The sequence below is a fragment of the Pleurodeles waltl genome, chromosome 10, assembly GCF_031143425.1.
Source record: "Pleurodeles waltl isolate 20211129_DDA chromosome 10, aPleWal1.hap1.20221129, whole genome shotgun sequence".
NCBI classification, from domain to species: Eukaryota; Metazoa; Chordata; class Amphibia; order Caudata; family Salamandridae; genus Pleurodeles; species Pleurodeles waltl.
In genome coordinates this window covers 963,104,805-963,131,869 of record NC_090449.1, presented here as the reverse complement: position 1 = coordinate 963,131,869, position 27,065 = coordinate 963,104,805, and positions in this window count along the sequence as shown.

The following is a 27,065-nucleotide window of genomic DNA, read 5'->3' as shown; positions in this document are numbered from 1 at the left end:
TATTTACCCAACCCCCTCCAGGTTAGCCTTTACCCACTGATAGAAAACCACATTTTCATTGCTTTGGGCCCTTTCCCAAAGATAGATTTTCATTTACCCAATGTGCATTTTTTTAATTCAACATTTGTAATATATCTATACTTCAAACTGTAGAAAAAATATTTTTCTTGCATTTACAAATCTTATTGTATGATATATTGTATGTCAGCCAATGCAAGGGGAATATTTACTAACATTTCATGCAATGCTGCAAGGCAAGTGAATTTACTGCACGGTGGTAAATGAAAGGGAGAGAGTAGAATCGTGCCCTCTATTCAAAGATACAGTGCAGTTCTGTTCTCTCCTTTTCTGGCGCACTTTTTGCAGCCAGCACCAAAGCAAGCACCCTTACATCATGTCACAGGAGTGCCTGTGTTGTATTCAAGACTGTCTTCCTGCACACAATATTTCCTCTTTGTATGTAAGCTGCAGAATGCAGCACAGAGGCAAAGAATAAAAAAGTGAGAAGAAAGTTATTTCATGCCAGCCTCAGTTAGGCACACAATTGCGGGGAAAACCCATGTTTACAACATCTTGTAAACATGGGTTTGCATCAACACACATGGATGGGTGCAAGGGAACACCCATGCATTGCACCTTTATTGCCTACCTGATTCAAGGTAACTCAAAGCAGGGCTCTGTGCTATGTTGTCTCACTTTTTTTTTTTACAAAGGTAGACAAATCACACTTTGTGTGGCTTTGTAAATCCCAAAATAGATTTTCCACAAGGGTTGTGCCAAACAAGTGATGCAGCCCAGGCACAAACTCTTAGTAAATCTGGGCTTCATATCACAATGCAGTTTTTAGATGCCTTTTATTTTCAAGTGAACAAAGACTATAACATACATATTACTATCCTTTTGTGGCATATGCAATGATCAAAACTTCAACAGGTATTAAAAGTAACAGAGGTTTGTGGTGTAAAATGTATATATTATCATTAAGAACATATGGTGACAATGAATATGCTTGAGATGGAAAATGAACCATGGTGCAAGGATGCTACATTATGGGGATGATTGTTTTTGTGGAGGAAGGGGCACCTTCCTGCACAAAAACAATCACAAGAGGTGTCTTTCTCTTTCAATGTGTGCTGCAGAATGTAGAAAGAGGAAAATAATGGGGAGAAAAAAAGTCATTCCTCCCCATTGTGTCACTCTTATGCCACCCCTGAGGTGGTGTGGGAATCTGGAAATCTGGGAATGTGTCAAATTTTTTCAGGTTCCAAGGGTGGTGCATGGGAATACTCAAAGCAACACCTATGGAACACCACTTTCACACATTGTTATGCGTGAAAGGGGTCCATATTTACAAGGCCATGCAAGGTGACTTTCCGTGGCCTTGTAAATATGGCCCTGGACACTGTGCCACCGGAGCATAAAAAAATGATGCTCTGATTGCACAGTGTGCCGCTAAGGCCGTGTTAATGAGGCCCAAAGTAATTTGACTATTAGGACTGGAGACGAGTCAGTTACAAATCAAGCACAAGCTTTAAATGTGACTGACTCAGCCCTACTTCCAGCAGAAATTACCTGAAAGCAATTATATTAAATTGTTTATGTAGCCTGGTCCCCCTCTAAGCCTGATGAGAAGAGCTTGCGGCTGACAAGAACGAGATACTGTAAACTGCAGCCCCAAACTCAGGTTGAGGCTATTGATTTGCAAAAACATCAGAGAGACTGGTACTGTTTATTTGTCAAGGTGAGAAACACAAAGAATCATCTTTTGATGGAGCTTGATTTAATCTTCGGAGCAAACAGTGTTTCATAAGCAAACTATACCTATATTTTATTGTTTGTGACACAAGCGAAGAAAGTCCTGTGGCCCAAAAATCTAATTACATTCTAACAGACTGTGCAGGGTTGTGCCACAGTGCAATTCCATGGCAATATATATATATGGCAAACAAAGCAATGTCCAGCCTTTCTTGCCAGTGCCAGTTTCCTAGGGGACTAAACGTGACATTATCTCATCAACAGTAGACAGTGCTCTGGGTGGTTGTTCACATGAACAAGACTATGGTAGAAATGTGTAGTTTATTATGTTGCTACGTGTTATGTTATAGTTACTACAGTTAAATGGTGAATTTCAGTTGTTTTTGTGAGTTTAAAATGTTGCACTTTAACTGACATTTTCATCTAACTATAACACCACTTTAAACCTTTTTTTAAGTTCTTTTCTAAGGATATATAAAGTAAAGTAAAACATATTTACCAGAATAACTATAGCACCAATTTAACCTATTCTTTTTTTCAGTGAATTTCTACGTTAAGTAAAACATTGTTACCAGAACTATAGTGTCACATTGGCCTTTGATTTTTCAGTGAATTTTTGAGGAGGTCAGGGCATTCCTACTCTGCCCCCTTCTCTTTTATTAAACTTTTTTCTTGGAACTCGGCTGAGTTCAAGTCCACAGATGGCTGCCAGCACTTCCTCTTTGAATAGGGCATTTTTTGGAAACGTTTGTGAAGATTCGTCAGAGATGCCCAAGTTATAAGCAAACCATGCACAACATCATAAAAATGCAGCTGTTATAGTTAGAGTTATTTCAAGTAACTATAACTCGCGCCCTACGGTATCAATAACTCATGCCCTTGCCATGCACGGTTTTCTCATCAATAAATTCACTTCAGATGTTACAGTGATATTATCCATGCTGTCATAAAAGATGTCATGAGTGATGTAATATCTGGGGTAATTAGCAGTGCGTGGCTGGGCATGCATCTGGGTGTGCCCCACAAGAGGGCTGCAGTGAGGGAGAGCATGCTATGTAGTACTAGCAGTCAGCAGGTGTGAGAGATTGTAAAAGATTCCAGGGGCTGCCTCCTGGGGCACTGGAGCAGGATGAAAATGGTAGTCCCTTTGAACAAGCAGCCATGTTATCAGCCTGTCCCCCGTTTAATTGACAGGCATCCTGCTCAATGGTGAGGGAAACATGCTATGTATTGCTAGCAGTCAGAAGGTGTGAAAGATTCCAGGTGCCATCTCCTTGGGCCTTGTAGTAGGATTAAGACTGTAGTCCCTCCGAACAAGCAGCCGTGTGAGCATCCTTTCCCTAGTTTAACTGACAGGCGATGATGATTTTTATGGTTTGTTTATTACTACAAAATAACGTTTCAAAGTTTGTATTGTATTTATATATTCACTGAAAAAAACAATGTTTACAATGATGTAATGATGTAATATGTGGAGTAATTAGCTGGGCATGGCAAAGGGGCAAATAATACTTACCTTAGGGAGCTAGTTACTGTTACTTACATTAACCATAATTATAACTGCTGAATTTCTATTGTTTTGTACGAGTAAATTCAGAAACTAACAATAGTGTCCCTGTAACCTTTGTATTTTTCAGTGAATTTCTAAGTTTTTTTATTTAACATGCACACACATAAATATAACAAGTGCCCGCATGGCTTTTCTATGTCAGGCCTGGTGGCCAACCCTCTTGTATATACCCAAACCAAGGCTGTGCTCGGCCTTTGTCCATGAGCCGATTGAAGTTGGATGCAGTGGATGTTTTTTCAACTCTTCTCCGGATAAGCAGATCCACAACATGGATTTGCGAATCCACAGATGGGGCAAAAAAACCTATATGTCCTATTGGGTTAGGATACCTGTATCCTGACCCCTTATGTGTTTTTTGTACTCTTCCTTTCCCACCCCCAAGCTGATGCGACAAACAAAAAGGTGGGCACAATGTTTCTGTCAGGTTGCGGCCAGCCAATGAGAGCCTTACTTTTCCCCCAGATTTCTTTCAAGACAGCAGCTGAACTGACTGACGTATACGCTTTGAAAATCTCATGAAGATTCATCTATGGAAACTAGGTCCTCACTATAAATACATCCTGGTGGCCACCACTAGGTAGGTATAGTTAGGACCTGGTTTCTATAAAAAAACATAATTTTTTTACATGCCTACATCTTTGGCACCACTTTACAAATCTTCACAAAAGTTTCCCCAAAATGTCAACAGTCAGGTCAGCTGCTTTCTGGAAAGTTTCGGGGTGATCCATCATACAGGGGCTGAGAAAAAGGGAGAATCAAAAAAGGAGGGTTTCCAATGTTAACTCCCATAGGGATTTTGAACAGCGCTAGTGCAGAAACCACTGGACAGAATCACACTACATTTGGCAGAAGGGTAGTGTCGCGTAGGCTCTCATTATTCTAATAAGACTACTGTACTTGACCTGCAGAATTGCCTGCGGTGTGGGGGACTGAGTCTAGCCCACTACAGATGACACCTGTCGGCCTAATCCAGGTTTTGCTCCTGCTGACTAGCAGTTCCCCATCTCCACCCAAGAGCAGGGATGATTGGGCAGCCGAGCGCATGACACAATTGACTCCTCAGGAAAATCGTGGTCACTCAGATCGCATCTGTTTCTCTCAATTACATTAGTCTCACATATACAAGGACAAACAGAGGCAGTGTATGTTTCAATAAGGTATTAATGAAGCAACTGCATCTTAGATAATAAAGCATGTACTGCAATAACCAGGACGATGAAGCATGACAGGATTAAAATTGTGACAAGCAGAGTAAAGCATAAAAATAACGCTACCATGTTGTATCTAGAGTCATTAAAATAATTCCTACCTAGGATATGTTGGAGCACAGTATGTTAAGCTCTAGTTCTGCCCTTCAGGTTCCCCTGGGAAGACATCATCACTCATACCTGAGAAAGAGGCCTGAAGTCAGGATAAGCAGCTGAAGCAAAGCATTTAGCGATCAGCATACAGTTGTGGTCATCTGGCTGGGATCGCCCTCTCATGTGGGGGAGGGCCACGTGCCCCCACTGCCCTAGGGACCACCACCTCCCTGCATATCAAATATAAATCCTGGGGTGGTGGCTGTCCCCAGGACAGCAGGAGGGGGTCAGGAGCCCCCCCTGCATTTGTAAAGAAATGCCCATGGGACTTGCCCCACCAAGGTGCTTAATTATAATGAAACAGGGGAGACTGTGCTTCGTCTTTTTAAATTTGATTTTACAGTGGATCCATAGATGCACTGCAACTCTCTTTGTAAAATCAAAAAAGAAATGCTTTTTAGCCAGGGGGACCCTTTAGGAATCCCACCACCAGAGCTAAGAGTTCAGGGTATTCGTACCCTGGCCCCTTTTCTTTATTTTTTACTTTTTTTTGGGACTCAGCTTCAGCCGAGTCCCAAGTTGGCTGACAACACTTCAACGGCTTCTGTTGCTGAAGTGTTATCAGCCAATCGTATCTCCTCATGAGATCAGGAGGGGGTCGCAAATCCTTTGTGTCCTATCTATACAAATTTGGATTTTCTTAATTTTTTCTAAAACTACTGAATGCAATCACACCAAAACAAAAAAGCATTCTTTCTGGAGCAGGACCTACCTTCCTGCCATATCTAGTGTAATTCCGTCCAGTAGTTTTTGTGTTATCGCAGTTAAAAATTCCTATGGAAAAATGAATAGACGAAACGTGTTTTGATACCCCCCCTTTTCTTGCCCCCCCCCAGACAGATCACCCCAAAACGTTCCAGGCAGCAGCTGACAGGACTGTCAAATGTTTGGGAAAGTTTCGTCAAGCAGCGCCAAATATATCGGCAAATAAAAAAAATGCTTTATATATAGAAACTAGGTCCTAATTATGACTACCTAGTGGCGACCGCTATTAGGTAATATATATATACATATAGATATATACTTTAAAAAGCAAAGGTTACAGGGGCGTTGTCATGAGTGATGGAATATGTGAGGTCTAAAGAAGTGGATTGTTTTTTTCAGTGAATTTCTAAGACTTTTTTAACTCTATTTCCTAACTCTGATGTCCCTGTAATCTTTGTTTTTTTCAGTGAATTTCTATGGTTCTATGGTTTTTCAAACACAGTGGGGGAATGGCCACAGGGCTTGGCCTGCATCTACCCCCCCCCCCCACATGCTTGCAACCCCATGCTATAATGGTAAAACAAACACTTATAAAAGATGGTAAAAAGAAATGAGAAAGCAGTAAAAACTAGGAGAACACAAGAAAAAGGTACAGAAAAACAGAGTCAAAGAGCAAGGAGAAAGCAGTGAATATGAGGGAAAAGGAAGGAGAGGGCACCCATAATATAGGGAGAAAAACAAAGAGAAAGCAATATTATCGCTAGAAAACTAAGGCATGGTCATATAAAAAAGTTGGTGAAAAACCCAGACAAAAGCAGTGAGCAATAAGGGAAAGCAAGGTGATGCCACTCAAGAAATGGATGAAAAAGCAAGGAGAAAACAATAAGAACAAGAGAAAAGCAAGGAGAAGGCACAGCAAAAACAGAAAAAAGCAAGAAGAAAACAGAGAAAAAATGACAGAAAAAGCAAGGAGAAAGAAGTGAAAAAGAGAGTCAAGGAAGAACGTAGTGATATATGGTGAAAAAACAACGAGAAAGTAGTGAGCATATATATTTATAATTTTTATTCATTTAATTTTTTTTTTTTAATTGGTTCCTTGGAAACTCCACAGAACCATAAATATATGTGGAACCCACTCTATGGTTTTTGTTCTTATCACATAAGGGTGAACATATTTGAACACATAATAATACAGTATATATTTTTTAAAGAAATTATTACTTTTATGATTTTGGCGACTACAGGAATCTGTGGCCGAGATTTGCAGAGTCACTCAATGTCAAAAAGAAAACCTCCCTTTCTATTAGTTACTGTTTAATTGTGCCAAACTTTCAATAAGACCACTCCTAAAGCAGTTATTTGCATGCAAACACGTCTTGCAGAAACATTGTTGTTCCTGAGTACCTGGCTCCTGAACTAAGTGCTCCACCTACATCTGGAGATCCACAACTCGTACAGATGAATAGGAGGAACAGCAATCAACCAACAAAAAGGAAAGTGAAGTCTGGGAATTCTTCACAATCTCCTTGGTGACAAAAACCTTTGCTCAAGATTTGTGCAGTGTAAGCTGTGTGGCAAACAATTGTCACCTGGCACTGCCAAAAAATACGGTCATGGGACCTCTACAATGTGGAAACACGAAGACCATCTACAAACGCATACCTATGGTTGGTGAGGGACAGAGAGACAATATCAGGGGATGTCTCAGGTGCCTCAAGCTTAGCACACACTCTAGCTCCTGCTGAGATTACCATACCAGCTACCTGCGCACAGTTGGAAGGCATGGTGACACACTGTGCCAACTGTCCCAAACATGTGGCACATAAATATTTCTGATTTTTTATGCTATTAAGATGCATTATTATTAGTTATTTTTTCTAGTTATATTTTGTTATTGCTGTTCCAGGACACTGTTTTTCATGGGCAATGCAAGGTTGTTGCATCTTGTTTATTTGTTTGCTTTTTTTGCATTTTGGTTGGTTTTCCATGAAAAATAGCAAAAACTGTGGAAAAAAAGTTTTACACATTTCTACAAAAACAAATCTTGTTAGAATCACCATTTAATCAATCAAAGAGCTGAGTCTGCCTCTTTATTATTGTAGAGTATGCTTCTCTGTATGTTATTAGGTGTATGTTTGTATGCTTTAGTATGTCTTAGCATCTATCTATCAGTGTGTGCCTCTCTGTGTAAGTGTATGCATGAGTGTGTGCCTGGGTGTATCAATGCATACATCAGTGTGTATCTGGGCGTGTATAGATCAGCATACATTTGGATGTGTCAGTGTTTGCATCAGTGTGTGCCCAGGTGTGATAGTGTATGTATTCCTGTGTGCCTAGGTATGTGGGTGTATGTATCAGTCTGTGCCTGGGTGTGTCAGTTTGTGTGTCAGTGACTGCATCAGTACTTGCCTAGGTGTGATAGTGCATGTACTCCTGTGTGCCTTGATATGTGAGTGTATGCATGAGTGTGTGCTTGCATGTATCAGTGTATGTGTTAGTGTGTGCCTGGGTGTGTCAGTTTCTGCATTAGTACATTGCTACATGTATGCGTCTATGCATCAGTGTTTGCCTGGGTGTCTCAGTGTATCTCTCAGTATGTGCCTGTGGATGTGTTTATATGTATGAGTTTGTGTTTGGATGTGTCAGTGTGTGGCTGGGTATGTTAGTGTTTGTATTAGTGTATGTCTGGGTGTGTAAGTATCTGCATCAGTATGTCCCTGGGTGTGTCAATGTATACATATGTATGGCCTTGGGTATTTTAGTGAATTATGAGTGTTTGCATTGGTGTGATAGTGTGTGTATAAGTGCGTGCCTGGGTGTGTTAGTGTAGGTGTTAATGTGGAGTGGGTGTATTAGTGAATGCATTAGTGTGTGCCTGGGTGTCCCTGAGTCTTTATCATTGTGTGCCTGTATGTATCAGTGTATGCTTGAATGTGTGCCTGGGTGTGTCAATGTGTACATAAGTATGTGTCTTGGTATGGCAGTGTATGCATGAGTGTCTGCTTGGGTGTATAACTGTATGTGATAGCGAGTCTCTGTCAGTATATGCCAGAATTTGTATCTAGTTGTGTTAGTGCATCTATCACTCTGTGCTTGGGTTTCCCATTATATGTATTAGTGTGTGGCTATGTGTATCATTGTATGAATCAGTGTGTCTGAGTATATCAGCGTATGTGTCCAAGTGTGGCTAGGTGTTTTAGTGTATGCATGACTGTGTGCCTGGATGTAACAATTTAGGCATCAACGTGTACTTGGGTCTTTTAGCATCGGCATTAGTGTTTGCCTGGGTGTGATAGTGTATGTGTTAATGTTTGCCCAGGGGTGTGAGTGTATGGATGAGTGTCTGTTTTGGTGTCTTAATATATGCATCAGTGTGTGCCTTAATGTGTTACATATGCCTTAACGTGTGTCTGGGTGTATTAGTGTATGTATCAGTCTGTAGTTGGGTGTGTGACTGTGTCTGAATGTGAGAAAATCATCCTTTGTGCCCTGATCAGTCAAAACCTTTTGACTGATACTGGTGGTTACTGACTGACTGTGCCCTGGGCACTACTAACCAGTCCAAGAGCCAGTGCTCTGTGTAAAATGGTATATGCAAATTAGACATAATTATAATTGGCTCTGTCCCTAGTATGTAGAAGGGCATGTTGGTTTAAGGATCCCTGGGTAGATAGGGCACCCTGGGTGCACTGCAGTGGTCTATTGTGTCACTGTAAAGGCCTGCCTTTCTGGCTGCTTTTAAGTTAAAATGAACTCCAAATTCAACTTTGGAATTAAAAGTACTTCCCAAATTTCAAACTGCCTTATTTTTACATATAAGTAACTCCTAAGGTCTGACCTAGGTACCCCCAGCCTTGGGTGCATCGTGGTCGGCTTCAACTTTTGACTTTGATCTGGTCAAGTGCAACCAGATGTTCCCGGTTGGCGCTTTTGGTTTTTAGGTGCTAGAAAGCATTTTTTTAAATGTAATCTTTAAAAACTCATATCTTTGTTTCCAAATGTTGGAAAATTGATTATTGGTAAGGGCAGGTAAGTACCTACACTTAGCAACAGGCCACTAACCTCCACTTAGGTCCAGTTAGGTCTCAATAAATTAAACCCAGCTCAACCCTTGGTAGCTTGGCAACCAGCACCAAGGCTTAACTTAGGAGACAAATGTGTAAAACATTTAAAAATCACAAAACAGTAAATAAGTAAAGTACAAAACACAATAAAAATCCAACGCCATTTATAAAAATAGATTATGGGTCAGATGTATCAAGTAATTTTGCATTCACAAACAAATGCAAAAATGCCTTTCAAGATGTATGAAAGGCATTTGCTGTGCAATTTTAAGGAATCGCTAAAATAGAGATTCCTTAAAATGGCAACCCCATTTAGAGAATCGCAAGTTGCGATTCTCTAAATGGGAAATTCCTATTCACGATTTCCAAAACACATGTATCAGGCATTTCCTAAATGCAAATTGGGCATTTAGGAAATGCAATTACCACCAAACCCAATTTAGTGGTAAGCATGTGCAATTTTTAAAAAATGCATTATAAATGCATTTTTAAAAATGACATGTAGTGCACACATGACCCCAGGGCATATGTGTGCTTCACATGTCCGCAAATATTATTATGGGATGCATCAGAGGAGCCCTTATGCCCTCAGCACCCTGGGGTTTGCATTACATGGTGTGCAAATTCCTAACTGGAATTCGCAAATTGGGAAATGCAAAACCATTCGCACCTATGGGCCTACAGGCCCATAGGGATGAATGGAGTCACATTCTCTAAGTGCGATTCGGTAATAGCGATCGCAAATTTCATACATCCCATTTTGCATTTCTTAAATAGCGATTTCTTAAAAATCGCTATTTAAGAAATGCACAACAGATCTTTGATACATCTGGCCCTATATTTTTATCTTTAAAGTGACACCAAAATGATTAAAATCGGATAAGGGGAACCAGAGATATGAATTTCTAAAGAACTAATGATTTCTAGCAAATAGAAGCAACTAGCACTCAAAAGGTCACACTGGAAAAGGACAAAGTCCAGAGTTCAGGCCACCCAGGAGGTAACACTGTCACACTTACTTTCAGAAGTGTTTCTTGATTCAGGAAAGTGGTCCATTGCACCACTTCAGAGGCTCTTGTTTGCCCCTTAGGGTCTGGGACTACAACTCCCACAATGCACCTCGTCAACTTATGGAGTTGCTCCAAATGTCTCCAAAAGTCTGGATCTTCTTCCAGAGGTCCTTTTTAGGTCCTTGAAGTGTCCACAACTTGATCCAAGGTTCCAGAAACTCTGAGTTGCTCTATGCACCTGATCAGAATCCTCAAAAGGCCACAGGACACTGGTCAGCTGGGCTCTGCTTGCAGGACTTGATGCAGGGGACTCCGGGCAGCTCCTTTGTACCTGTAGCAAACAAGGAGTCCCTCCTTGAACCAGTTGAAGGTAGGCAAAGTCCTTCTTGTGATGAAGCCCAAGTGTGTAGCTGGTGAAGTCCTCCAGAGTGCAGTGTCCAGGTGCAGGTCAGGGGTCCAGCATGGCAGTCCTTATTCTCCTGTAGTTCTTCATGGTAGGGATCTGGTAGGGATCTGAGGGGTGGGTGCAGGTCTGCCAGTTTTATCCTTGCTCCTGGGTGAAAATCAGGGTGTCCTGATTCTCCAATCAGGTGCAGGATCCTTCCCCCTATGATGACCACTTCCTGGGAAGTGTGGCAAAAATAAATCCCAGGGAGCAACATTTTTGGAGGTTACATCTGGCTGAGCCTACCCACTGGTGTGGCTAAAAATCTTAAACACACCCTTCTCCTGCCCCCTCCTGATCTTATCAAGAGGGTACCTAATTGTCTGGGGTTGCAGGATGTGAGGGAGGTAATGGGCTACTCCAAATGTCCTTCCCTGCCTTTGAAGACCAGTTTGGCAGCCCTCCCCCCTTCCTGCTCCTCCATCTGCTGAGGGAAATTCCCCTCCCATAGGCACATTCCATTGTGTTCAGCCCAGGCTATTTTACACATCATCAAGGCAGCAGAGGCTGGCCAATCAGAGCAGAGCACTACAGGGCTGAAGTTGGCAACTTTTTACGTTAAGTTTAAAACTCTTTACCCAAACAAGTTATATTAAATCCAACAATTGTAAATTGTGGGATTTATTATAACAATTAATGTGCTACCACCCAGAAGCCCAGGAGGTAGGCACAGAGGAGGCTCCAGTGGGAGAGGAGAGGATGCCAATTTCAACCTCTCTGGAAAAGAACTTCCACACCTCAGTGATGGTGAGGAAGAGGGGTCATCCCTCCACATGGTGACCGGTGCCCTCCCTAGAGCTAGTTGGGGAGAGGGGTCACCTCAGAAGGAGCAAACCTGTCCCCCAGAGAAAGAGATCTGGAGGCCCAGCTGGCCTTTATAGCTCTAGGGGCTGGAGAAGTTAGCCCTGGAAAGGAAGTGAAGAACAGAGAGATGGTGAAGAGAGACGAAATGCATTTTGAGGTGTCCAGGGGTGGTGGGTTTTGCCCGTGACTACCCAAGTGGATTGTTCCTAACTATAGAGAGGGGGTGACATTGGCAAATGGCTGACAGCCTTTAAAAGGGCTCTCAGGTTGAAGAAAGCTAGGCCTCAGTATTGGGGTTCACTGTTATGGGATCCGATTCCAGTATCTGGGAGGGATAGGCTCCTGACCCTGTGCAAGGATGAGACAGAGTCATGACCCAATATGAAGAGATGCATCGTCCAGAAGTTTGGTCTTACACCAGAGCAGTACAAGATAAGGTTTAGGGGTACCCATAGGGTGAATATGCAGCCTTGGGCTGACTTTGTGGACACCTCAGTTAAGGTATTGGTGAGCTGGATATAAGGTAACAATATAAATACTTATAAGGGGCTATACAATTGGATCATGAAATAACACATCTTGACTAATTGTTTCTCAGAGAAGCTACACCAGTATCTGGTAGACTGTAATTTGTCCAAACCCAGGGACCTGAGGGAGGCAGCAGAAAAGTGGTTCAGAACCAGAGTTTCCAACAACCCCCATGGGGTGATCAGAAGAAAGGAGTACAGGGTCTCGTTCAGGGCAAAGCCCTGGGGAAAGGAGATAAAACATTCAAAGAGTCCTCATAAGAGTCCGCAAAACCTAAGCAGGAAGGGGGAGCCCCGAGCCATGCCGCTACCAATGGGAGGGTGTGTCAGGGGAATAATTTTGACCATGTTAAGGCAAGAAAGTTCCAGGAACTTGTAAAGCCAGGAAAATGTTTTGATTGTCACCAGCCAGGACACTTGGCAGGCAGTTTCATAGGACTGCTAGTGTAGGTGTGGAGGTGGAAGTTGGTCCACGGATGTGGCAGGATATACAGAGGTCACCTTAGTATCTATGGGAGGGATGGATGTTGAAGTCCTGGCTGTCTTACCTCCAAGAGAAGTACAGGCAGAGGCCTAAAGTCAATGGGACTGAGGTAGAGGCTCTGAGAGATACAGGAGGCGCAGTGCTCTGGTCCCTGTTGTCATTGTAAAGGCAGGCCTGCATTGCTAGCTGCTTTTAAGTTCAAATTAACCCAAAAGCAACTTTGAAATTAAAAGTACTTCCAAAGTCTCAAAACTACCTTATTTTTGCATATTCCCCCCCCCCCCCCTAAAGTCTGCTGTGGGTGCTCTAGGGTTGTATGCAGTGTAAACTTAAGCAGGGGCCTTATAAAAGATGTTTTTTAAAACCTGGAAACCTGGTGAGGGAAAACATCCAGATTTGTTTTTCCCCATTGTAGTCAATGAGCTCCATAGGCTAACATTGGGATACTTTATTTTAAAATAATAAAGTCTTATTTCCAATAGAGATGAGCTAAGTATATCAGGTTTGGTACCAAATTAAATGATATAATAAATCGAACCACTTGCCAATGTTGCACTTAATATGACTAATACAGAGAAAGAGTGTTAGAACTGGTTCTGAAATTTGCCAAATTTAGCCCTGTAGTACCCTTTCCTGATTGGTTAGCCTCTGGCAGCCTGACTCAGGCTACCTTAATGAGGTGTGAAGTGGCCTGGGCTGAGACAAAGGAAGCATCTGGTGGGAGGAGAACTGCTGCCAAGGATGGAAGAACAGGATGGGGAAGAGTAGCCAAACTAGTCTCCATAGGAGTGAAACCCACTTGGGACAGAAATTGGACCTCCCTCATGTCCTGCTCCCCCAGACATATGGGAGCCCCATTAATTGGATTAGGAGAGGGTCTGGAGGGTGTGTGTTAAGGGAGACTTAACCTTACCAGTGTGTGGACTCAGCCAAATCTAACCTCCAGGGATTAATTTTTCCCATCTTGGATTTGCAGAGAATGTTGCTTTCTGGGATTTATTTTTGCCACACTTCACAGGAAGTGGCCACCCTAGAGGGTGGTGGCCTCCACCCCAATGGACAGAAGCACCCTCCTACTTCCCACTCCAGGAGCAAGGATAAATATGGCAGAGCTGCCCCCCAATTCAGATCTCTGCTGGGAGAAGATACTGGAGAAGAAGGACTGACCTGTTGGACCCCTGGCCTGCACCTGGAGAACAGCATTCACAAGGACTGCACCAGCTGCACATTTTGGCCTTCACCAAGAAAAGGAATTTGCCATGCTTCTGCAACTCCAGGAGTGGACTCCCTGTAAGCTACAGGTACAATGTAGCTGGCCTGAGTCCCCTGCATCAAGTCCTCCAAGAAGAGCCCAGCTGACCAGCGCCCAGTGGCCATTTGAGGATTCGGACCAGGTGCATTCTGGGAACTGTAGTCTCAACTTCCAAGGAGCCACTCAGAGCTTCTGGAACCTTGGATCAAGTTTGTGGACACTTCAAGGACCCAAAAAAGACTTCTGGACGAAGGCCCAGAAGTCTGGAGAAGATTGGAGCAACTTTGGAAAACAAATCCAAAAGTGGACAGACCCGACGTCGAGAGTCAAGTCGGCGACCTTCAACCGTGACCTGTCCTGGATTTTATGTTCTTCCCACTGAAAGCTACGGAGCTCCAGACTTCCAATATTTGACCGGGGGATCGCGGAAATGCAATCTGACGACATGGCTTTGAAATCAGCTTGCTGAAGAGGACCACACAATGTTGAGGAAGGAAAGCTCCAGAAAAGTTTCTAAGTGTAAACTTAAAACTTTGACTGAGGCCTCCAGCTTTGTGTGTCCGAGCAGGGCTCCATCGCGATTTGCCTCAACTTTTGACTTTGCCCCAGTCGAGTGTGACCAGATGTATCCGGTTAGTGCTTTTGGTTTTTAGGTGCTAGAAAGTATTTTTTTAACTTAATCTTTAAAAATTCATATCTCAGTTCCCTACATTGGATTTTGATGTTTTAATGTCATTTCAAAGCTAAAAATATTTCCTATATTTATAAACTGGTTTTGGATTCTTATTGCATGTTATATTTTCTTGATATTAAATGTGCCTGAAGGACTTAGGGGGTGATTTTAACCTTGGCGGACGGCGGAGGCCGTCCGCCAAGGTACCGCCGTGAAATGACCGCACCGCGGTCAAAAGACCGCAGCGGCCATTTAAACATTTCCGTTGGGCCGGCGGGCGCTCTCCGAAAGAGTGCCCGCCGGCCCAGCAGAAATGCCCCTGCAACGAGGACGCCGGCTCAGAATTGAGCCGGCGTAGTTGCAGGGGTGCGACGGGTGCAGTTGCACCCGTCGCGTATTTCAGTGTCTGCAAAGCAGACACTGAAATACTTTGCGGGGCCCTCTTACGGGGGCCCCTGCAGTGCCCATGCCATTGGCATGGGCACTGCAGGGGCCCCCAGGGGCCCCGCGGCACCCCCTACCGCCATCCTGTTCATGGCGGGTTTCCCGCCATGAACAGGATGGCGGTAGGGGGTGTCTGAATCCCCATGGCGGCGGAGCGCGCTCCGCTGCCATGGAGGATTCAATGGGGCAGCGGTAAACCGGCGGGAGACCGCCGGTTTACCCTTTCTGACCGCGGCTGAACCGCTGCGGTCAGAATGCCCTCGGGAGCACCGCCAGCCTGTTGGCGGTGCTCCCGTGGTCGGTGACCCTGGCGGTCACCGGCCGCCACGGTCAGAATGACCCCCTTTGTATGTATTAGTGTGTCCCTGGATGTGTCAGTATATGGCTCAGTATGTAACTGGTGAGTGACTGTATGGATGAGCATGTGGCTAGATGTGTCAGTGTATGGTTGAGTGTCTGTCTGGCCATGTTAGTGCATGTATAAGTGGTCTTTTGTATATTTTGTTTGTCTATGTTGGTGTGTTAGTGTAAGCACCGATGTCTGCTTGGGTAAGTTTATATATATAATATGAATGCAGAAAGACGCAATTAGTTACCTACATTACTGCAATACATGGGTCCTTCATTCTCTATAAAAAGGGAAAACATAGAATATTAAGTTTATTATTATAAATTTGCTCAATGCATTTTTAAATTCTGGAATGAAAAATGTCACGTTAATAATAAAGTACAAAAGATTTGTACCAATATAAAGCAATAATTCATTTAAATTAAGCATTTTATTTTCCCTTTTTTACTGTTCTTAGCTTCCATAATTTTAACAATAAACAATGTGTTGTATATAAACTCATCACTGAACAGCAATTATATAGATGTACAAAAAATCATGACTGCACAGTATGTTACTGTAAATTAGCAACACTATGCATCATGTGCACTACAATCAATTTACCAATTGTTGTAACTCTGCTTTTTCAATAAACATATGCTTATCTTAGTTGTTTATATGGAAAGCCTTATAAAGACACCACAGCTGGTGGGGAACATGATGGTGCAGAACCTGATAATCCATCATCTAGGAGTAGAGTATTTCAGTGTTCCAAATCTAATACTTTTAATGACTTTGTAGCTCATATTCCAAAATCTGATTGTTTGTTATGTTCTCTTATAATATTGTGTCCATCTAGTTGAACTTTTTAAAAACAAATTCAATATCCACAAATACTAACTTTTTTTTGTAATAAAAGATAACAACTTTAGCAGTATTTGTATCTTAATAAAATAGTTGGTTCTCCTGGTTTTTAGTTTGTGATGAATGTTTCCAATTTAGTGGTATCTGTGTAGTTTTGCTCCATGAGTAAGTGCATATTGGTATTTGGAATCTCTTATATAGATATCACCCTGGTAGGCTGTATGATGTCCTAAATCATGGTTTTAGATGTGCCACAAGTATATTGTTTAATTTTTCCAGTAATAATCATCTTCAGAACTTCAGTTCAAGAAACAGAAAGTAGGAATTTGGTAGTTTATAAGGTAATCTTTGTTTGAACGTAAGCTTGATGTTGTTACATTCTGTCCACCCAGTTGTACTTTTAAAGTAGATGGTGTAGTGTCCAGATGTAATAGTTAGTCCTTCATGAAAAATAAAATAAGTATATGTTTTTCCAGAAATATAGATTTGACCAGCTTTAAAATTTGTATTTTGTGTTTCTAATTTACTTTCAACTGCTGTGCATCGTTGTAGCATTGGGATGTTATATTTACCACTTTTTCCTATATGCAGAGTTGATAAAAGATCTGATTGACAATTTACACAGGTACAATTCTGTGATGCTTCTTTAAACAACCTGTTAAAATGGACAGTTTTATAGTGTGGTAGAGTTGGTTTTATAAATCATTCTGAATGTATTTGTGGTTTTAATTGAAAAAAGAACAATTTTCACACTCATGCCTCCATGAGTAACTAAGTCAAAATAGGTCATCAATAGATGTGATCTCTTATTCTAACTATTACCAGAAAGAATTCTTGTCCCTCTTGAGTGAAGTGTACAGATCCAGCGTACAGATCTACAACATCTGTAATATGAGATGCATAATATGTTCTTGTTCTATCATTGCACAAGCATTCCAAAAAAGCAAAGAGTGCAGAGCACAACCTTTTGTCTTTTTTGTCCAATTGTATGAACCAGATGAGGTAAAAGCAGCAGGGCTTTGGGATCCACATTGGCATTGCAGTTGACTCCAGAGGGGTTTGAACTTGTAACCAATAATATCACTGGCATTCTTAGTATCTCTTTCGTGGACATTTTCTTTGGAACATCACTGTAATTCTTTGAAACCTTTCACTTCACCAAGATAGAAGGCTTTTTGTAAACCAGATAATGTCCTAAATGAAGAACATACACATTTCTAAAATGACTGTACTCTTTTACACAACTTGAATCAGCATTTACTTTACTATAATCAAAATCTATGAAATACAAACCAGAGTAAAGGCTAACACGTACTGTACTACTAATAAGTGCTGCATCTACACTGAAACCTTGCGGTTTATGGATTGTTACAGCATATGCCATAGACACTGGGAACTGCTTCCTCTGAGCATACAAGTCTTTCACAAGCAAGAAATACTCAACAGACCTTGCTATCTGATTTACACCTTCAAGTTGATCACATTTAATTGATTCAACCTCATTTCTGTTTGGAAACAAAATGAAATCAATTATTTTATCCATGGCACCATTAACTAATCCTTCCTCAGCATTTTAATTAAGCCAAAAAATTACTTTACAGCTTTTGCAAACAGGTAAACACGTTTCTAATCCTACAGCTCTAGAAACAGACTTCTTCAATTAAACCAATTTTGATGATAGTTTTTCAGTTAGCAGCACTGTCACCTCCTTGTGCTTCATTTTATCAATTGCAGTGAATTCCACAATTCTTTCTTTCACCAGTAGTAGTAATTGTTCATTGAAAGAAGGGTGCTCCTAAAGAGTAGCAATTAGGGACACAATATATTTCCCTTCTTCAATAAAATTGAACATTAGATGTGCTGCTGACTTCTTCATAGAATATAGGTTCTTTATAAATCAACTTTCTAAGCAACATTTCCCTCTTTTTGTGAGAACTCTTACTCTAAAAATCTTCAGAACATTTCTGCACTCCATGACAGATGATTGATGCATATTACTTGTACTGGAAGTTTAACCAAATGTTTACACTTCCAATACTTCCCAAAGAATTTTGAGTTTCTTCATGAGGAAGCGTCTTGAATACAGACTGTCCTTTCACAGGAGTAAGCTGTAGTAGATCAACGAATACAATTCAATGCTTTCCTCCAAACAGTACGTCATACTCTGTCTTTAGAATCTGTTACATTCTCAAGTGGACAAAGGTAAGCATTAAGTTTGAGACCATGCTCACCTCATCAATGATTAAAAGTTTTAATTTCTTCAGTACTCTGGAAACTTCATGGCAAGCTTCTTCGGATAACTTTTGGTACTCCAGTTTGTTGTCCTGTTCTAAAGGTAACACAAGCAGTCATTGCAAAATAATTCCTCTAAGGTTGTGAGCAGCTAATCCAGTTGGTGCTGTTACTACACATGACAAATTTGAGTCTGTAGTCCTCTGTAGGTAACTGGTCAGAACTTGAATTAAAAGATTTTTTCAGCTTGACCGCTGACATATAATAGAATTTGAACATTTACATTCATTATTTTCGTTGAGGAGTTCATGCTCTATTTTTTCCTTTATCTGCATATATATTTCTTGGTGCTCATTGTTTAATTGTCCAATTAGCTGTTCCAAATCAACACTTTCTTGTCTTGCTTGTTGCATTGCAGTCTCCACCTCAGTCATGGCTGTGGCAGCTTCATTTTCAATAATTGGTTGTCCAAGAGGATCTTGACTTGAAGGTCCTGACCTTTGGCTGCTTTGTTAACTGTCCTGCTAGAAATGGGGTCTTTGGTTGCAGTCAGGTTACCCCCTGTCCAAACAAGAACCCTCACTCTAGTCAGGGTAAGTCACACACAATCCAAGTTATCCTGTGCCCATCCTCTGGTAGCTTGGCACTGAGCAATCAGGCTTAACTTAGAATGCAATGTGTAAAATATTTGTGCAATAAATCATGCAATAACACAGTATAGCACCACAAAAATACACCACACAGTGTTTAGAAAAATATATAATATTTATCTGATAAGATGCATGTCAAAAAGATGAAAATGCAACAAGTATATGTGGTGATATCACTGTGAAAGTGATATAAAGGGGGTCATTACAACATTGGCGGTAAAATGCGCTTACCGCCGTGCAGAAGACCGCCAATACACCACCACAGTGGCGGTATTCCGCCACAGCTATTATGACACACATCTTGGAATACGCCGAAATTCAGACACCCACACAACACCGCCACACCAAAGGTCAGTGATAAACTGGCGGAAACAAATCCTCCACCTCCACGGCAACAGAAACACGCCCATGCTATTACTACCCACGAATCCACGCAGCAGTCTTTCAACTGCGGTATTCCATTGGCGGTACACACCGCCGCGCTCAAAATACACACACATCTCCAAAACACCGCCACATTGGACAATTCTAAATACACACACCTGATACACATACAAACACCACATCCACACACCCCACACAATATAAAACACACACCCACATCATCCACAAACCCCTCCGACCAAAAAATCACTAACGAAGGCCAGAGAGAGAGCACAGAATAGACAACCCCATCACACAGAGGCACACATCACCATCACCCACACAACATCCACGCACAAAACACCACACACCACTACACTCACCACACTCATCACCACATACACCACCCCACACATCACCCACACCACCCCATGTCACGCCAAAGACACCCACGCTTCTCCGAGGAGGAGCTGAGGGTCATGGTGGAGGAAATCATCCGGGTAGAGCCACAGCTATTTGGCTCACAGGTACAGCAAACATCAATAGCCAGGAAGATGGAGTTATGGCGCAGAATAGTGGACAGGGTGAACGCCGTGGGACAGCACCCAAGAAATAGGGAGGGCATCAGGAAGAGGTGGAACGACCTACGGAGGAAGGTGCTTTCAACGGTCTCCAGGCACAACATCGCGGTACAGCAGACTGGCGGCGGACCCCCACCTCCTCCCCCACAACTAACAACATGGGAGGAGCAAGTCTTGACCATCTTGCATCCTGAGGGCCTCGGAGAAGTCGGTGGAGGATGGGACACTGGTAAGTCAAATCTTAACTATCATATCCCCCACCCTACCTGCATGCTATCACACCCCCCACCCTCACACCCTCCCCCATCACTCCAAATCCTCACCAATCTACCCATAACACAAACCACCCATCCCAACACCAAGCCCTGCATGACACAATTAAGCATGGACACCCCTCACTAAAGCATGCCCACTGCACATACCCAGAACACCCCCCCAACCATCATCACACAAACCCACACACAGGAATGCTTGCACTGGGGTACACAAACACCCACCCATTGCACACCATTACACACATACATGCAATAATCATGCTCTTATGCCCCTGCAGGAACCCGAAGGACCGTCACCACACCAGATGGTCCAGACAACACCACTCCACCCCCAGAAGAGGCCCACAGTGAAGAGAGCAGCTCTGCCCTACTGGATTTTTATGACCAGCCCGGACCACCGTGGGCCTCGGGACAGTCGGATCCCCTTGCACAGGCACAGCCCAACAGTGACCTTCCACCCTCTGGTAAAACCAGCACAGCACCCACCCCAGCGGGCCCAAACCTCCCTACCCAGGACAGGTCAATCAGCGGTGTGTCCACCACTACAGGGAACCCAGGATAACCCGCCACCCCAACAACAACAGGGACCTGGGGGCAGTGGTAGTGGGCACACGGTCCAGGGAACGGAGGCACTGGAACACAGGGGAACTGGGAGGGCTGCTGTGCGACAGGGGGCGGACAGGCTAAAGGGAACCCACTCTCCACGAGGCCCTATCCTCCATCATGGGAGCATACCACCACTCCCAGGAGACGATGGCGACGGTCCTGGACAAGTTGCAGGAGACTCTGCGCCTGCAGGACGAACTGTATTTGGGGTTCAGGGAGGACCTCAGGACCATCAGCTCCGCCCTGGGCACCATCGTAGGGGTGCTGAAGGACATACAGCAGACCTTGAGGGATACCGTGGCACTCCAAGGGGCACCTGACACTAGCCAGGACGATGAATTGCCCACCACCTCCGCCGGCGCTAGTGGACAGGACACCCCGCCACAGGCCCAACACACCAGCACCCCACCCCCTGCAGACGGACAACCACCACGCAAGCGGGCCCTGAGATCCAGGAACAGGACAGAGCAAGATGGCAAGACCCCCGCCAGGAAATGAGACCACCCTGATTGTCCCCCCACTGTCCCACTTTGTTACCCTGTCCATACTTAAACTGCACCAGTTCCACTTCCTATGCCCAGATGGGCAGTGCACCTGTGACACTAATAGACTGGACTCTGCCATGGACATTCCTCCGCCATCACCCATCCTCATTTTACAAACCCCTCACATTTCAGAGCACTTCAATAAACACCCTTGAAACACAAAACAATCTGGAGTCAGTCTGTGATTTAGTAAATATGTATTATCAATGACAGTGTCATAATGGGTTTACCATTGTAAGGCTAACATACCTATGTAACACATCACAAGCCCTTGAAGGATGCAAGCAGTTGACACGTAGGTAACCACATCTGTGAAACCGTAATGGAAGGGTACAACTCAGTTTCCAAATAGTGATTTAAATCGAGAAACAGGATAGAGGTAGACGTGTGAAAGTTAATGTAATGCTAAAAATGAAAATGTTCTCACCTGTGTCTCACTGGAAATATTGCTGTATGACTGACTCCCTGTTGTCGTTGTCTTCTTCCTCAGCTTCATCCTCATCACTGTCCACAGGCTCCACAGACTCCACAGCTGCTACAACACCGTCATCTGGATCATCCTCCTGCAGAAAAGGCACCTGGCGTCGCAAAGCCAAATTATGGAGCATGGAGCAGGCGATGATGATGTCGCACACCTTCTTCGGTGAGTAGAATAGGGATCCACCTGTCATATGGAGGCACCTGAACCTGGCCTTCAGGAGGCCGAAGGTGTGTTCGATCACCCTACTAGTCCGCCCATGGGCCTCATTGTACTGTTCCTCTGCCCTGGTCCTGGGATTCCTCACTGGGGTCAATAGCCAGGACAGGTTTGGGTAATCAGAGTTCCCCCAATAGCCATACACGGTGCCTGTGGAGTTGACCCATCATATCAGGGATGCTGCTATTCCACAGGATGTAGGCGTCATGCACTGAGCCAGAGAACATAACATTTACCTGTGAGATGTACTGGTCTGCCAAACAGACCATCTGGACATTCATGGAATGATAACTCTTCCTGTTCCTGTACACCTGTTCACTCCTGTGGGGGGGGAATCAGAGCTACATGGGTCCCATTAATGGCACCTATGACATTGGGGATTTGTCCAAGGGCATAGAAGTCACCTTTTACTGTAGGCAAATCCTCCAACTGAGGGAAAATGATGTAGCTCCTTACGTGTTTCAGCAGGGCAGACAACACTCTGGACAACACGTTGGAAAACATATGCTGGGACATCCCTGATGCCATGGCCACAGTAGTCTGAAAAGACCCACTTGCAAGAAAATGGAGCACTGACATCACCTGCATGTCAGGGGGGATTCCAGTCGGATGGCGGATTGGTGACATCAGGTCTGGCTCCAACTGGGTACATAGTTCCTGGATAGTGGCACGGTCAAACCGGTAGGTGACGATGACATGTCTCTCTTCCATTGTCAACAGGTCCACCAGCGGTCGGTACACCGGAGGATTCCGCCATCTTCTCATATGTCCCAGCTGACAGTGCCTACGAAGGACAACAGCGAAGAACCAGTCATTATTCCTCCAGGTATGTACCCACAGTTACACACAAGAATACACCACTCACAAAACCCTTCCTGTATGTGTGTTGATTGTAGGCCTAGCTATGTGTGACGCAGTGGCAAATGAAGCCATGTGGGGCCCTGAAATGGCGGCTGCCTGACCTCTAAACTGGGACAATGGTATTGTAGGGTAACTTCACTGGCGTTGCACACCGTCGCGGTAGGCGGTCGTAGACCGCGGCGCAATGCTGCATTGGTTAACATTGGACCCTATGGGTCCCAGGAGCCAATGAACAGGTGCGCCGGCGGTGATGATGCGCCCCGCCGCGGGCGTCACCGCCGCGGACGTGACCGCCATTTTCTATCTGTCAGTCACTAGATACCTGACCTTCGACAGGAGAGGACCTAAACTGCAAGGGCTGCTGTGATCTCGGTCTGGAAGCGACGATGGCTGCTGCGTCTGGGGAAAGGGCCCCTGCCTTCACTGCACAGGAGTTGGAGAAACTGGTAGACGGGGTCCTCCCCCAGTACACGCTACTCTACGGTCCTCCAGACCAACAGGTTAGTACACAGGGAGCACGTTGTATGGGCTAGGCCTGGGTGGAGAGGGCTGGTTGGAAGAGGGAAGGGGGCAGAGTTCATAGAACAACAATGCATGGGAATGAATGGGCCACATGGCTAGAGTAGGGAGGGGGCCACTCACAACGACGGTGCAGTTGTTAATGACTGTTCCTCTTCCCTTGTGCATGTCATGTAGGTCAGCGCCCACCAGAAGAGGGACATTTGGCGTGCCATCGCCAAGGAGGTCCGGACCCTGGGGGCCCACCAGAGACGGGGCACCCACTGCCATAAGAGATGGGAGGACATTCGCCGCTGCAGCAAGAAGACGGCGGAGGCTCAGCTGGGGATGGCATCCCAACGTGGGAGGGGTGCCCGTCACACCATGACCCCCCTGATGTTCCGGATCCTGGCAGTGGCCTACCCAGAGTTGGATGGGCGCTTGAGGGCATCACAGCAGACACAAGGGGGTGAGTACAACCTCATTCTGCTGACTTTGCGCGTAGTGGAGGGGTCTGGGTGGGGGAGGTGGGCTGTGGGTGTCCCTAGGCCAGGGCGAGTTAGGTAGGCAAGGCCCCTCCGTAATGTAGGCCATGTGGCACTCTACCCCACCTCAGCAGAGTGCCAAGTCGAGGTACAGTTGTCCCTGTGGCATACATGTGCGCAGATGTCCACCATTGCCATGTAGGCCATATCCCAGAAATTGCATGTGCAGAGGGCTGGAGCACGGCGTAATGCAGGGGGCTGCTGCGTCTATCTTGTCCGCCAACGGTAACGGTAATCCATGCACTAAAACTCTCTTTCTTCTGTCTCCCCCCCCTTTTCTGCTCTCCCTGTCCTTTTGTACATCAGCATCAACAGGCGGAGGTACTGTGGCACCAGAGCACGAGGGAGCTGCATCCCACATGGCCATGGAGGGCCACACCACAGACTCTGAATGCACCAGTGGGACGGAGGGCGAGGGGAGCTTCACGTCGGCCACCGGATCACCAAGCAGCGACACGGACTCGTTCGCCGATGAGGGCTCCCTTGTGGTGGCGGCACCATCTGTGCCCCTCACCTCTACAGGTACAGCCGCCACCTCCCCTACCAGCCCCGCCCTCCCAGCAGCCCCTCAGCGTTCGCCCCGTGCCCGCTCACCCAGGAGGGTGGGCATCACCTTCGCCCCAGGCACCTCAGGCCCTGCCCCAGTCACCCCTGCTGCCCTCAGTGAGGAGGCCATTGACCTCCTCAGGTCACTCACTGTTGGGCAGTCTACCATTGTGAATGCCATCCAGGGTGTAGAACGAGAGTTGCAACACGGTAATGCATTCCTGGAGGGCATTCATTCTGGTCAGGCTGTCCTTCAGCGAACCCTGCAATCTCTGGCCTCAGCACTGATGGCAGCCATTGTCCCTGTGCCTAGCCTCCCCCCTCCAACTTCCTCCACCCAGACCCAATCTCCTGTGCCCCAGCCCATCCCAAGCACACCTACAGACCAGCATGCACACAAGTCAACACACACAAGTAGCTCAAGCAAACATAGGCACCACACACACCACAGGCACCCACGCAAACCTCACCCACGTACAGACACAGCAACATCCACTGCCTCCACTGTGTCCCCCTCCTCCTCTTCTCCCTCCTCCCTCCCAGTCTCGTCTACACACACACCTGCATGCACCACATCTATAGGCACCATGAATCGCACAAGGACACCCAGCACCACAAGCCGCTCACCTGCACTCACCACCTCCACTGCCATTTACACGCCCCCTGTGTCCTCTCCCAGTGTCTCTGTGATGCCCCCTCCCAAAGTACACAAACGCCGGCAATCACTCACCCAACATCCATCCACCTCACGACAGCCTCCAGTACCTGCACCTGCACCCAAAACACCTAAAGTGACACCTCCGACAACCACCTCCTCTTCCTCCACTCCCAGACCCCCTCCAGCTACCCATCCCAGTGTCCGTCAGAAACTGTCCCTCTGTAACGTTGACCTTTTTGCCCCCACCCCACCCCCTCCAATTCATCAGTCCTGTCGTAGCGCCTCAGCCAAAAAGCCTCCAATACCAGTGGTGCCTGTTCAAGGTTTGTGGAGTGCACCGGCCACCAGGGCAGGCAGTAGGACCCGGAGCCAAGGCACTGGCAGCCCACCCCCTGTAAAGGCTCTAAAATTGGAGAGTGGACGACGGGACCGTGTTAAGACTCCTGGTGGGAAAACAAGGGGATTGGAGAGTCAGCTGTGACTTCACCAAAGGTGGGGAAGGGCCAGAGGAAGTCTGCCCAGCCTGTTGTGAGTGTCACGGCGGAGAAGTGCGCCATCATTTCCGGCGGTCGACACATAACCGCCAGCACCGTCGTCACTGGTCAGGAGACCACCGCCAGAGTCACAGCCCAGGAGGGCCCAAGTATCGTCACTGGTCCAGAGACCACCGCCGGAGTCACAGCCCAGGAGGGACCAAGTATCGTCACTTGTCCAGAAACCACCACCAGAGTCACAGCCCAGGAGGGCCCAAGTATCGTCACTGGGCAGGAGACCACCGCCGGAGTCACAGCCCAGGAGGGCCCAAGTATCGTCACTGGTCAGGAGACCACCGCCGGAGTCACAGCCCAGGAGGACCCAAGTATCGTCACTGGTCCAGAGACCACCGCCAGAGTCACAGACCGGGAGGGCCCAAGTATCGTCACTGGTCAGGAGACCACCGCCGGAGTCACAGCCCAGGAGGGCCCAAGTATCGTCACTGGTCCAGAGACCACTGCCAGAGTCACAGCCCAGGAGGGCCTAAGTATCGTCACTGGTCAGGAGACCACTGCCAGAGTCACAGCCCAGGAGGGCACAAGTATCGTCACTGGTCCAGAGACCACCGCCAGAGTCACAGCCCAGGAGGGCACAAGTATCGTCACTGGTCAGGAGACCACCGCCGGAGTCACAGCCCAGGAGGGCCCAAGTATCGTCACTGGTCCAGAGACCACCACCACAGTCACAGCACAGGAGGGCACAAGTATCGTCACTGGTCCAGAGACCACCGCCGTAGTCAGTACCCTGGAGGGCCCCGGCTGCCACAGCCCCGCTGGGCAATGATGGAACGTCATGCCACACACCAATGCCCCATGTAGAGAACGTCATGCCACACACCAATGCCCAGTGTAGAGAACGTCATGCCACACACCAATGCCCAGTGTAGAGAACGTCATGCCACACACCAATGTCCGTATCAGAACAGCCATGTCAAAGCACCGCTGAACAGTCCGGAACCGCCATGGCAAAGCACCGCTGAACAGGGCAAAGACCGCCATGGCAAAGCACCGCTGAACAGGGCAAAGACCGCCATGGCAATGCACCACTGAACAAGGCAAAGACCGCCATGGCAAAGCACCGCTGAACAGGGCAAAGACCGCCATGGCAAAGGACCGCTGAACAGGGCAAAGACCGCCATGTCAAAGCACCGCTGAACAGTCCGGAACCGCCATGGCAAAGCACCACTGA